Below are 8,486 nucleotides of genomic sequence, written 5' to 3' on the forward strand. Positions count from 1 at the left end.
ACCCGCAAATCCTACAGAAATGCACTATAATGAGAATCACCCAAAGCAACCCATACAGCAGAATTTACAAGAACAATCATAAATATGACCAAAGAACTTAAAGAAAACACAGACAAAGAACTCAGTGGGGACAGGTATAAACTTGTGACCAATGCTCAAGAAAATCTGAATGAAATAATTCAGGACTTGAAAAGCGATTTCACAAAAGATATAGAAATATTGAATAAAACCCAAGCCAAAATGTAGAGTTGAAAAACTCAATAAGCCAATTTGAAATGACAAGAGAAAGCCTCATAAGCAGAATGAATGAAATGGAAAACAGAATATCAAGACTGGACAATAAAGTTAAAGAACTGGACTCCTCAAGCAAAGACTATAAAAAAAATTAAAAGCAGGATTAACTATAGTACAGCTGTTAAGGGCTATGTTGTCATTCCCCCTGCTCAGAACAATGCTGTTTCTTTACTATATCTGTCTGCTAGACACCTGTAGCATCCAGGGATGCTTGATCTCATACATGTTAAAAAAACAAATAAAAACACACAGGACTGGAATGCACAGGAAATGTGGGACACCATGAAAAGACCAAATCTACTCACCATAGGCATATGGGAAGGAGAAGAGTCTCAGGCCAATAGTATACCAGATCTTCAACAAGATTATAGAAGAAAACTTCCCTAAACTAAGGAAAGACATACCTATACAGATATAAGAAGCACATAGAACACCATTAGACAGGACGAAAACAGAAACTCTCTACAGCATATTGTAGTAAAAACACTAAATGTCCAGAATAAAGAGAGGGTACTGAAAGCTTCTAGAGAAAAGCATACATACATACAAAAAACATACATACAAAGAATTACAGCTGCATCTCAATGCAAACTGTGAAAGCCAGAAGACCCTAGACCAAAGCATTCCCAATTGTAGATGACATGGATGCCAACCCAGAATACTTTACCCAGAAAAACTATATATCATAGTCAAACGGGAATGGAAAAATTTCGATGACATAAATAGGCTGAAAGAATTCATGTCCACCAAACCAGCCCCACAGAGAATTCGAAGAATGAGTATACCCAAGAGGTTACAGAAAGAAAACAAAGGAAGGTATAATTACAGAAACACAAAATAGGATCAAGAACCAAACAAATTAAAATAACAGTAACCAATACACACTTTTCAGTAATGACTCTAAATATCAATGACCTCAACTCCCCAGTCAAAAGACGCAAGCTAGTTGAAAGGATTAAGAAACAAAACCCATCTTGAAAGGATTAAGAAACAAACCCATTAAGAAACAAAACCCAAAACAAAATGAGACACTCATTTTGCCTTCAAGGATAGACACTACCTTAGGGTAAAAGAATGGAAAAAATATTCCAAGCACATGACACTAAGAAGCAAGTAGGTGTTGCAAATCTAACATCTGACAAAATAGACTTCAAATTAAAATAAATCAGAAGAGAAATAGAATGTCACTTCATCTAATCAAAGGTAAAATTGACCAAGAAGATATTACAATCATGAACATACATGCACCAAACTCTGGTGCACCCAATTTCATAAAAACAGTACTACAGGACTATAAAACACAGATTAACCACAACTCAGTAACAGTAGGTGACTTCAATACCTCACTATCTCCAAGAGACAGGCCAACTGGACAAAGAATGAAAAGAAAGACATTTGAATTAAATGACATCTTACATCAAATGGACCTAATAGACAGCTACAGAATATTGCACCCAAGCACCAAAGAATATACCTTCTACTCAACAGCCCATGAAAATTTCTCTAAAATTGACCACATACTGGAGCACAAAACAAACCTCAACAAATACAAAAGAATTGAAATAATCTCATACATTCTATCAGACCACAATGTAGTAAAGCTTATAATCAACAGCAGAAGAAGCTCCAGTAACTGCACAAACTCATGGAGATTAAACAACACACTCCTGAATGATGAATGAGTCTAAGAAGCAATTAAGAAAGAAATAAAAGTATTCCTGAAACCTCTAAATGAAAATAATAACACAACAAAACTTCTAGAACATTTTAAAAGAAGTTCTAAGAAGAAGGTTTATAGCTTTAAGTGCCTACATTAACAAATCAGAACATGCACATATAAATGACTTAACAGTTCAAATCAAGACTCTGGAAAGGCAAGAACAACTGAACCCAAACCTAGTAGACAAGAAAAAATAAAAATCAGAGCAGAAATTAATGAAATAGAATCAAAGAAAACAATATAAAGAATCAATGAATCTAAAAGCTGGCTCTTTGAAAAGTTAAACAAGAAAGACAGACCCTTAGCCCAGTTAACCTAAAGAAAGAAAGAGCAAATCCAAATTAACGAAATCAGAGATGAAAGAGGAAACATCACAACAGACACCAAAAAAATCCAGAACATTATAAGGAAACACTTTTAAAATCCATACTCAATTAAATTTGAAAATCTAAAAGAAGTGGATGAATTTCTAAATGCATGAAAACCACCAAAGTTAAACCGAGATCAACAACTTAAGCAGACTCATAACAAATAAAGAAATTGAAACAGCTATACAAAACCTTCCAACTATAAAAAGCCCAGGCCCAGATGGATTCACAGCAGAATTCTACCAGGCATTCAAAGACCAATACTTCTTAAATTATTAAAAAAGATAGAAACAGAGGGAGAACTCCCAAACTCCTTCTATGAAGCCAGTATTACTCTAATACCAAAACCAGGTAAAAACACAACAAGAACATATCCTTAAAGAACATAGACTCAAAGATTCTCAAGAAAATGCTCACAAACCCCATATAGACACACATCAAAAATATCATCCACCATGATCAAGTCAGCTTTATTCCAGAGATGCAGGGATGGTTCAATATATGTAAGTCAATAAATATAATAAAACATATAAATGGACAAAAATCACATGGTTATCTCAATAGATGTAGAAAAGGCCTTTGACAAAATTCAACATGCATTCATAACCTAGAGGTAATTGTACTGGAGGGAACATACCTGAACACAATTAAAGCTATATATAATGAATCCACAGTCAACATCATTTTAAATGGTGAAAAACTGGAAGCATTCCCATTAAAATTAGGAACCAGTCCACTATCTCCACTCCTTTTCAATATAGTGCTTAAAACTGTTGCTAGAGCAATAAGACAAGAGAAGGAAATTAAAGGAGTACTAATTGGAAAAGAAGAGGTCAAATTATCGCTGTTCGCAGACGATATGATAGCATATATAAGATATCCTGAAAATTCCACCAGAAAACTGCTAGGAATGATCAACACTTTCAGAAAAGTGACAGGTTACAAAATCAAATTTAAAAAATCAGTAGTCTTTCTACATACCAATAATAAACAATCAAAGAAAGAGTACATGAAAACCCTCCCATTTGCAATAGCCTCAAAAAAATAAATATCTAGGAATAAACCTGACCAAAGACAATTAGGATCTCTACAATAAAAATTTTTAATCTTTAAAGAGAATGACACCAGGAGATGAAAGGGCCTACTGTGCTTTTGAATTGGTAGAATTAATATTGTGAAAATGAAGATCCTACCAAAAGCAATCTGTAGATTCAATGCAATGCCAATCAAAACACGTCATGACATTCTTCACAGAACTAGGAAAAAAATCTTAAAATTCATATGGAATCACAAAAGACCCCAGACAGACAAAGCAATCTTGAGCAAAAAGAGCATGGCTCAGGGGCATCACCATACTAGATCTCAAACTATATTACAGAGCTATAGTCATAAAAACAGCATGGTACTGGCCCCAAAACAAACACATTGATCAATGGAACACAATAGAAACCCAAACATTAGTGCATGTAGTTTCAGCCATTTGATATTTGACAAAGGTGCCAAAAACACACAATGGAGGAAAAATAGCATCTTCAACAAATGGTGAAGGCAAACCTGGATCTCCACCTGTAGAAGAATGAAATTGGATGGATATCTTTCACCTTGCACAAAAATCAACTCCAAATAGATCAAAGTCCTCAATATGAAACCTGAAATTCTGAAACTGCTAGAAGAAAACAAAGGCAGTACCCTACAAGATATAGGTGTAGGAAAGGACTTTCTAAATCAGACATCATTTGCTCAGACATTAGCATTAGCAATCAATAACTATGACCTTATTAAACTGAAAAACTTATTACAGCAAAAGAGACAAGCAAAGAAGTGAAGAGGAAACCCACTGAGTGAGAGAAAATCTTCATGTGCTACAAATCTGAGAGAGGATTAATGTCCAGAATATATAAAGAACTCAAAACACAAATAAGAAAAAATAAATGACCCAATAAAAAGATGGCCTAAGGACTTGAACAGAGTTCTACAATGAAGAGATAAAATGACTAAGAAACACTTTAAAAAGTGCTCAACATCCTTATTAATTAGAAAAACGCAGATCAAAACCATTTTAAGATTTCATCTTATCACAGTCAGACTGGCTAAGATCAAGAGAAAAAAAGACAGCAAATTCTGGCAAGGATGTGGAGAAAGAGCAATGTTCATTCACTGCTGGTGGGAATGCAAATTCATGCAGCCACTATGGAAAGCACTGTGGAGAACTCTTTAAAAACTAAATCTAAATCTACTATGTGATCCGGTTATACCACTCCCTGGCATATAGCCAAAGGACTCTGTAGAGATACTTGTACATTCATGTTTGTTGCTGCTCTTTTCATATTAGCTAAGAAATGGAAACAACCTAAATATCCCTCAACTGATGAATAGATATGAAAATGTGGTACATTTACATAAGGAGTTCTATGTAGCAATAGAGTAAGATGAAGTTATGAAATTTTCAGGTAAATGGATGGAACTAGAAACTGTGATACTAAGTGAAGTAATGCAGAATCAGAAAAGCAAGCAACATATGTTCTCCCTCATTTGTGAATCTTAGTACCGAGTCCTTATATGTGAGTATGTGTCCTGATGTAGCAGCAGGAGCCAAGAAAATGGAAAGGAAGCGCAGGGGTAAAGGGAAAGAAAGAACCTGAGGGAGGAGGAAAGTAGAAAGATGTTACGAAGAGGAAATGGGGAAAATGGGGTTATGAGAGGAGGGAAGGACATACAAAGAAGCATGGGGTGAAGGGGAAGAAGAGACTTAAGAGATGAGGGTTAATAGGAGATAGGTATCATCAAGGGGAAAATGGGAGTAATTGAACTGGGAAGGAAGGAGGGAGGTAGACAGGGAGAGAAAGAGAGGAGAGATAAACAAAACTCAGGTGATGTAAAAAGCCAGTGGAAAATATATTAATTCAAAAACCCTAAATACATACAATATACAAAAAAACCCTCAGATACATACACTATCTGAACATGAGTGCATGTGTATTCCTGAAGGCTATATAACAATGAATGCAGTGCCAGACAGGAAAAAACTCCCTTCAAGTTGTTCTTCAGGGCAGTCCAAGAGACTCCCCAAATAACACAGGCTATTCCCATAGCCTCGATTATCTCCCAGAACTTGAAGGTAAGACCCTATTGCTGAAGATAGGATGCACTTTAGACATAGGACTTGGAGCAATGGAGCTGGAACTAACCTGGACGCCTTCTTCCTGAAAATTAGCTCTCATAGTTCTAAAGGATTCTATGCAGGCTGCTAAGGAAGAAAAATTAATCAATTTTCCAACCCAGTTCCAAAGCTTAATAACCACAGAGGGCCGGCTCAACAGACTATTTCTATTGGTGCAGAAGTGGCACTTTTTTTTTCAAGAAGAAGCATTTCACTACAGCTTTAATATAATAACCGTTTCCAGAGGAAAGATAGATCTCTTTCAAAAGTGGCTATAAAATTTTTAGGTTCACTGTTGAATTAATACAGTTATACAATATTGATTTCAGTATAAGCCCTGTAAGACATTGTTTCTTACAGAAAGACTCATTGTTTTGCTAATAACACTGAGATGTTGGCACGTGCGTCTCTCATCTGTATGTACCTGATTATTACTAGTCATAATCGGTTGCACTCAGATCCTTGGCACCTGTGTACATCTATAGTCATCGGGTAGATTTCAATGGCAATGTTTATCATCTCTACTAATTAACATGATGTAACTTTTTATACTTCCTCCCCAAATAAAAATCGTTTTTTAAATTTGTTGATTTTGTGTGTGTGTGTGTGTGTGTATGTGTGTGTATCACACAGAACACCCCAAACCATCTTATTCAAATATACACCCACTTCCCAGATGGCACCCTCCAATATCCTCCCTCCACCCACTAGAGCCCTTATACTCTATTATCCCTGCTACAGTCTGCTGTATTGTCGGCACCCCCAGCCATTCCCCACTACTTGTCCATCTGGTGAATTCAGTCAGCCTATCTAGAGGTCTTTGTTTTAGGAAGGTCAGCTGTTCCTCATCTAGTAGCAATGGGTTATCAATATTCCTTTAGATAAGATTGGGGTCTGCTATGTTATTTTCCCCATTCTATACTAGGTTACTATCTGGGAGTCCCTTGGGCCACCCTGGCCAACAACTCAAAAGAAGGTAGCTCCTATTTGGCTTTGTTGCTTGTTATGTAGCCTTTAGCTATACATATGGTCTCTTAAAAATTATATTGGCCCCTTTAATCTTTGGTTATACTTTCCTTTTGGGTGTTTAAGGCCATACAATTGGCCCAGATAAACCAATTTATTTTTACTCTTAAGGTATTAAACGATCTGTTCCTCAGGGGTCACATGGGTTTGGGAGGAGCCCCTGGCTCCTTTCTTTTACCAGTTCTGCCTATGTGAACGTAAGTCAAAGGTCCTGCTAGACCATGGCTGGCTTCACTTGGAAGCATGGAGGAAATGTTTCTTTGTATTGACCCTCTTCTTTGTAGACTGGACACTGGTTCAAGTCTATCTCGTGGGATCTCTTCAGCCTCCTTGATCAAGAGGACAGGTGACCCACCACAATTACAGGACATTTTGAGAGATGCTCATAGTCACCTGGAATTAGTCGACCTAGGAGGGCAAGGAGCAAAAACTGTCCTTTATGTCTCTCTGACCAAATTAGTATAGGCCTCAAAGTATGTCTGTTAAACATCCAAGAAGGTTAGATCCACCAGTCTGTTCCATCCACCAGTTAGTTCCACACTTTTAATTACTGTGTGTCATGTAGATAAATCTTGGGCACAGACCAATTATTCTCAGATAAACCTTGCCTAGACATATATTTCTTGATCTGATATGTATAATTGATCACTAGGTTGTTGGACTAATATGGTTCCCTCTGGTTTTTAAAACTAGCTAAGCATTATTTATCTCTCGCATTGTCTAATGCCTCCATCATGGTTTCCCCAATAAAAGTGCCCCCATTTCCCCCCTTTCTCCCTTAATATCCTTCTCTTATGGTCCTAACTCTCTTGAGCTCCTTTTTTCCCTTTATCCCCTAGGTTCCTTGTATACCGTTCCCTCCCCCCACCCCCTCCCGTAAACTAACCCAATTTTTATCCATATCCCCCTTATTAAGGCCTGTTTCCTACTGTTCTTCTCTTTCAGGTTCTTTCTTTTCCTTACCTCCCTGGTTCCTTTCCATTATCCTGGTTCCTGTAGTTGTGTCTGGATACTCATTTATCAAGGATTTGGTTCTAGGATCCACATATGAGGGAGAACATATGTCGATTTTTTTCTGAGTCTGTGTTACTTCACTTAGTATAACAGTTTCTAGTTCCATCCACTTACCTGAAAATTTCATGATTTCACCTTTCCTTACTGCTGAGTAAAACTCCATTGTATAAACGAACCACATTTTCATTATTCACTGACAGCTGAGGGACACTTAGGTTGCTTCCATCTCTTAGCTATTTTGAAAAGAGCAGCAACAAACATGGATGTACAAGTGTCTCTGCAATAGGACGAGTTCTTTGGGTATATGCCAAGGAGTGGTATAACTGGGTCAAATGGTAGGTTCAATTGTAGTTTTTTAAGAGTTCTCCATATTGTTTTCCATAGGGGTTGAACAAGTTTGCAGTCCCACCAGCAGTGGATGAGTGTTCCCCTTTCCCCACATCCTCTCCAACATTTGGTATCATTTGTTCTCTTGATATTAGCTAGTCTGAGTGGGGTAAGATGAAATCTTAAATTGGTTTTAATTTGCATTCCCTTAATTACTAGTGATGCTGAACATCTTTTAAGATGCTTCTTAGCCATCTTTATTTCTTCTTTTGAGAACTCTCTGTTCAGTTCCTTAGCCCATCTTTTAATTGGGTTACTTCCTGTCTTGATTCTCTGTTTCTTAAGTTTGTTGTATATTCTGGATGTTAAACCTCTGTTAGACGTGTCCCTGGTGAAGATTTTCTCCCATTCTGTGGGTATTCTGTTCACTTCCCTGGTTGCCTCCTTTGATGTACAGAAACTTTGTAGTTTAATGAGGTCCCATTTATTGATTCTTGACATTGTCTCCTGAGCAATTGATGTCTGGCTTAGAAAATCCTTTCCTACACCTATATCTTGTAGGTTTCTGCCAATGTTT

General features: G+C 37.0%; 1 non-coding gene across 1 annotated transcript; it reads left to right on the top strand.

The window, feature by feature from the left end:
* The first annotated feature begins 389 nt into the window (after nt 1–389).
* Nucleotides 390–519, top strand: LOC115067058. Its single transcript, XR_003846495.1, has one exon. It is a non-coding gene; the product is annotated as a small nucleolar RNA SNORA63 (small nucleolar RNA).
* The last annotated feature ends 7,967 nt before the right edge of the window (nt 520–8,486 follow it).

The sequence above is a fragment of the Nannospalax galili genome, unplaced genomic scaffold (genome assembly GCF_000622305.1).
Source record: "Nannospalax galili isolate Female #2095 unplaced genomic scaffold, S.galili_v1.0 scaffold443, whole genome shotgun sequence".
NCBI lineage: Eukaryota > Metazoa > Chordata > Mammalia > Rodentia > Spalacidae > Nannospalax > Nannospalax galili.